General features: G+C 38.4%; 1 pseudogene; it reads right to left on the reverse strand.

Moving 5' to 3' along the window:
• Positions 1-2461: 2461 nt before the first annotated feature.
• On the reverse strand, positions 2462-2560 carry LOC129499015 (U6 spliceosomal RNA; annotated as a pseudogene).
• Between the last annotated feature and the right edge of the window lie 3626 nt (positions 2561-6186).

Here is a 6186-nt window from a genome sequence, read left to right on the forward strand (position 1 = left end):
AGAGAGAGAGAGAGAAAGTATGAGCAGGGAAGAAGGGGAAAAAGGCTCCCCACTGAGCAGGAAGCCCTATGTGGGGCTTCATCCCAGGACCCTGGGATCACAACCTATGCCAAAGGCAGATGCCTAACTGAGCCACCCAGATGCCCCAAATAATCAATTCTATTTTAAGGATATTTTTAAAAAATAACCAAAAAAAAAAGTCTTTTCTATCCAGCCACTGAGTTACCATTCCTGGTGTTCTTGTTTCCTTTTGCAATCCAGATTTCCATGTGGTATAATTTTCCTTTTTCCTGGGTGTCCTTTAGCATCTCTTATTAGTGTAGATCCACTGGTGCAAATTTTTTCAGCTTTTGTATATCTGAAGAAGTTTCTATTTGTCCTTTCACTTCGAAAGATGTTTTCACTGGGTATAAAATTCTAGGATGACAGTTTTATTTTGTTTTTGTTTGTTTTGTTTTTGTTTTTGTTTTTGTTTTTCTGTTAGTACATTAAAGATATTGCTACATTGTCTTCTGGTTTGCATTTTTTTCCGACAAAGACTTGATTGGTCTACTGTCATTCTTTGTTCTTCTGGAAATTCATAAGATTCTTCTCTTTTTACTGGTTTTGAACAATTTGGTTCTGATGTGTGCTTTGGTGTAGTTCTCTTTTTGTTTCTTATGCTTTGGTTTGTTGAGCTTCCTAGATCTGTGTGCTTAGGATTTTCATTAAATTTGGAAATTTTTCAGCCATTATTTTTTCAAAATGTTTTGTCCTCCTATCTCTTTCTTCTGTTATGGCCTGAATTGTGTCTCTTCAAAATTTATATGTTGAAACCCTAATCCTCAATGTGACTATATTTGGAAATAGTGCATTTAGGAAGGTAATTAAGGTTAAGTAACATCATAAGGGTGAGGCCCTGGCATGTGTCCTTGTAAGAAGAGGAAGAGACATCAGAAATAAATCTCTTTCCACACCTATGCACAAAGGAAGAGCCAAATGAGGACACAGTTAGAAGGCAGCTGTCTACAAGCCAGGAAGAGAGATCTCACCAGAAACCAACCCTGAAGGTACCACGATCTTGGACTTCCCACCTCCAGAACTGTGAGAAAATAAGGTTTAAGCCTTCTGATCTGTGGTAATTTGTTATGACAACTATAGAAGGCTAATAAAACAGTTCAGAGAGTTCCCATTTTAGCCATTCCACTAACCGCCCCCCCCCCATATCCAGTTTCCCCTATTACCAACAGCCTACATTAGTATGGTATATTTGTTGCAGTAATGAACCAATATTACATATTATCAGCTAAAGTCCATTAGTTTATTCAGGTTTCTTTATTCTTTCCCTAATATACTTTTTATTTTCAGGATTCTTTTAGCATACCAAATTAACATTTATTTGTCATGTCTCCTTAGGTTCCTGTTGGTTGTGACAGTTTCTTAGAATTTCCTTGTTTTTAATGACCTTTTAAGTTTTCAGAGGTCTGGTTAGGTTATAATAGGATGCTTCTCTTTTGGATTTTATCTGGTTTATTTTCTAAATTTTTTTTTATTTATTTATGATAGTCACAGAGAGAGAGAGAGAGAGAGAGGCAGAGACACAGGCAGAGAGAGAAGCAGGCTCCATGCACCGGGAGCCCGACGTGGGATTCGATCCCGGGTCTCCAGGATCGCGCCCTGGGCCAAAGGCAGGCGCCAAACCGCTGCGCCACCCAGGGATCCCTATCTGGTTTATTTTCATGATTGGATTAGAGTACTGAGTTTAGCCATACCAGAACAATACCCTTCTGAGCATTCTTCTTGATAACCAGTATAGCACAAAGTTTTTCCACTCTGGGTGCTAGGAACATAAAATATTTCTGGCCCTGTGAGAAGTCTGAAGATTGTAAGCTTCTTTCTGGTGGGTCTTTTCCCTTACTTGGGTAGGTTCCTCATTCACATGTCCAGTTGCTACTTACCTGGAGACTGAAAAGGAACCATAGTTTTCTGGAGCCCTTGCTCTCTCATACAACTCTTCTCTCTGGCACTCTGCCCTGTGAATTCTGTCTACCTTGCTTCCTCCAAACTCTCAACTCTGGCTACTCAACTCAGGGAGATTGCTGGGCTCTGTTTGGGATTTTTCTCCCTGTGCTATAGCCTGGAAACTCTCTAGGTACTAAACTAGGGCCATCATAGGGATCACCTCATTTACTTCTTTTCACTGAGGGATTACTATTTAATATGTCCAATGTCTGAAAACCATTACTTCATACTTTGTCTTGTGTTTCAAATTTTTAAAAGATTTTATTACCTGTTTGAGAGAGAAAACACAAGTGGGAGTGGGGTGGGGGTGGGGGATGGGAGTGAGATAGTGGGGAAAGGCAGAGGTAAAGGGAGAAGCAGACTTCCTGCTGAGTGGGGATCCTGATGTGAGGCTTGATCCCAGGACCTGGATATCATGGCCTGGTACAAAGGCAAAGGCCACGCAGATGCCTCAATTTTGTTTTTAATGGAACACATCACGAATTTGTCTGTCATCCTTTCATGGATGCTAATCTCTCTATTGTTCCAATTTTAGTATATGTGCTGCCAAAGTGAGCACTTGTTTCTCAACTTTATTTATTTATTTATTTATTTATTTATTTATTTATGACCTGTTTTTCCTTTTTTTATTTTTTTTAAAATTTTTATTTATTTATGATAGTTACAGAGAGAGAAAGAGAGAGAAGCAGAGACATAGGCAGAGGGAGAAGCAGGCTCCATGCACCGGGAGCCCGATGTGGGATTCGATCCCGGGTCTCCAGGATCGCGCCCTGGGCCAAAGGCAGGTGCCAAACCGCTGCGCCACCCAGGGATCCCTGTTTTTCCTTTTTTTAAAAAAATTTTTATTGTTGGCTTGAACCTTTCTTAGTGCAATGGAAGGAACTCAGGAATGGCTATGATTACAGAGACAGCTCTGATGCTTACTCATTTTATGATAACGGGCAAGCTGTAAATGTATCTGAACCTCAGATTTTCTGTCTGTAATAAAGGGGTAGTACCCTTCACTGGTAGGGTTTTTTGTTTTTGTTTTTGTTTTGTTTGTTTCTCAATTTTAAGTGAAAAGACTAAATCCAGTTTCTCCATAGTATGGACACATAGTGAAGTCAGAATTATTTTTTTGTTTTATTGTGGTAAAGTATACATATCATTGAGCTTATATTTAACTATTTTAAGTGTATAGTTCAGTGGCAGAGTACATTTACATTGTTGTGCAACCATCACCACCATCTACCTCCACAACTTTTCCATCATCCTAAAGTGAAACCCATCAAATAATAACTCTCCATTTTCTTTTCTCTTCAGCCTTTGAAAACCACTGTTCTGCTCTCTGTCTCCATGAATTTGGGTACACTAGATACCTCATATATGTGGAATCATATAACATCTATCCTTTTGTGTCTGGCTTCTTTCATTGAATATAAAGATTTCATTTATTTATTAGAGATAATGAGAGTGCCAGCATGAGTGGGGGAAGGGGCATAAGGAGAGGGAGAAGCAGATTTCCAGCTGAGCATGGAGCCCAACAGAGGGCTTGATCCTAGGACCCCAAGATAATGTCCTGAGCCAAACGACATCATAAGGGTGGGACTTTAATCAGATAGGGCTGTTGTCCTTAAGAGCAGAGAAAGAGATCAGTGTTTGATCTGTCTGCATGCACAGAGAAGAGGCTAAATGAGGACACAGCAAAAAGGCAGCTATCTACAAGCTAGAAAGACAGACATCACCAGAAATGCACCTTGAAACCACCCTGGTCTTGGACTTCTCTTTTAAGAGAAAAGAGAGAAAACATATTTCTGTTGTTTAAGTCACCCAGTCTGTGGTATTTTGTTACATCAGCTTGAATTGACTAATACAGTGTACAGGTATCTGTTCAAATCCCTGCTTTGAATTCCAGAAGTGGAGCTGCTTTGAACTTTTTGAGGAACTTCTGTACTGTTTTCTGCTGTGTGTAATTACCTTTTTAAAAAAAGATTTTATTTATTTATTTATTTATTTATTTATTTATTTATTTATTTATTTATTTATGTAAGAGAGAGAGGGAGTCTGTGTGTTTGTGTGTGTTTGAGAGAGAGAGAGAGAGAGCTTGGGGAGGACCAGAGAGAGAGAGACAACCAGACTCTACACTGAGTACTGAGCCTGATGTAGGGTTAATCAGGGATCCCAAGATCATGACCTGAACCCAGTATCGGTTGTTTAACTAACTGAGCCACCCAGCCTCCTCACATAATTACTTTTTAATAATCTATTTCTCTGCTAGACAGTAAGCTCTGGGAAGGCACATTAAGTATCTTGTATACCTAGTGCCTACCACATTGTAAATGCTCAATAAATATATGTTAACTCCATGAGCAAATATATGAATTTTTTACCTGAAAATTAATTATTAGTAGTAATAACTATTTGAAGCAGCATTATATTGTTGAAAAAAAGCATGAAACCAGAATTTTAGTCATGCCTTTGCTACTAACTTACTTGTGACCTCAGATAAAATATTAAATCACTTAGGGCCTCAATGTCTTCATCTGAGGATGAGCAAGTTGTACTGAATGATCTCAAGGTTCTTTCAGTACTAATGTGTCTTCTCTGATTCTCAGTGCTGGGACACCTAGAATCACTAGTTTTGCTTGGACATCTTGCCTGCTGTCAATGCTTAAGAAAGCAGCGTACTGGGGTTAAGGTCCCTGGTGGGTTGAATTGAGTTGGCTTTACCAATGGTAGAGGATACATAAAGGATTAGGTTAGGGATGCCTTGGTGGCTCAGCAGTTGAGTGTCTGCTTTCATATAAGGGCCTGATCCTGGAGACCCAGGACCGAGTCCCACATCGGGCTCCCTGCATGGAGCCTGCTTCTCCCTCTGCCTATGTCTCTGCCTTTCTGTGTCTCTCATGAATAAATAAATAATCTTTTTTAAAAATTACTATTATAAAAAGATATTAGGTTAATAAAAACAGTATCAGTTATCAAAACTAAGAGTCAAGTACAAGAGCTTTTGGTGGGAGCTAATGATACCAGAAAGAGGTCAGGAAATGGGCTGCAAAGCTAGCCTACAGAGGTGAATGGTGGTTGGCTTCATATGGTGGCTATAGATAGTGCTGGGTCTCCAAACTTCTGTGACAGGATTCTTTGTGTCTCTGTCTTCCAGGATATATATATATTTTTAAGATTTTATTTATTTATTCATGAGAGAGAGAGATTGAAAGAGAGAGAGAGAGAGAGAGAGGCAGAGGGAGAAGCAGGCTCCATGCAGGGAGCATGCAGGGAGCCCGACATGGGACTCAATTCCGGGTCTCCAGGATCACACCCTGGGCTGAAGGCAGCGCTAAACCGCTGAACCACCAGGGCTACCCTCTTCCAGGACATTAAATTGGAATGTTAATTACTACTTTTTCTACCACTTAGGTTAAAGATAAATGGAAATAAAAATATCAGAAAAACCTAACCCTTATTTTTTATGAAATATTTAAAAAATTAGATGTAAGTTAGGGCAAAAATGTAAAAACTGGTGAACTTGGATAAAGATTATTTAGGAGTTCCTTGTATTATTCTTGTCACTTTTCTGTAAGTTTGAAATTATAAAGATTAAAAGTTACTAAGAAAAAGAAGAAAAATATATTTTAAGGAAAGTAAGATAAAAACCAGAAGAGGACATACAGGAACTTGCCTAAGTGTCCTTTATCTGCCTCTCTTTGTAGAGTACACTCTACTTTTCCTATAAGCATTAGAGTTGCCATAACTTAAGTTCATCCCCACTGTGGGGAATATTTACTTTACTCTGGAAACATTTTATATGGGAATTTACCCACAGCAACTTCAGAATTGATTTTATAAGCATAGATGAATTGCTTCTAGGGCAAAGAATCAAAGCATATTATTATATAAGTTTTTTGACATTGTTCATAAGTCTATATCAAAGTGTCAATGTGTTAATATCTAGAACTTTCATTTGACATTAGAAATTCAAGAAGCCACAATTTTAGATTTACCAGCTAATCAGAGATCCTCTGACTTAGCTAAATTCTATCATTCTTTTAGAAGAAAATATTTCTAAAATATAAATCTGATAAAGGGCTTATACACAGAATAAGGAACTCTTAAACCTCAGTAATAATAACCTAATTTTTAAGGCAAAAAAATTGAGGACATGTCACTGAAGAAGAACATAGCAAATAAGTGCATCAAAAGATG

Source organism: Nyctereutes procyonoides, unplaced genomic scaffold (assembly GCF_905146905.1).
Source record: "Nyctereutes procyonoides isolate TBG_1078 unplaced genomic scaffold, NYPRO_anot_genome, whole genome shotgun sequence".
Classification (NCBI taxonomy): Eukaryota; Metazoa; Chordata; class Mammalia; order Carnivora; family Canidae; genus Nyctereutes; species Nyctereutes procyonoides.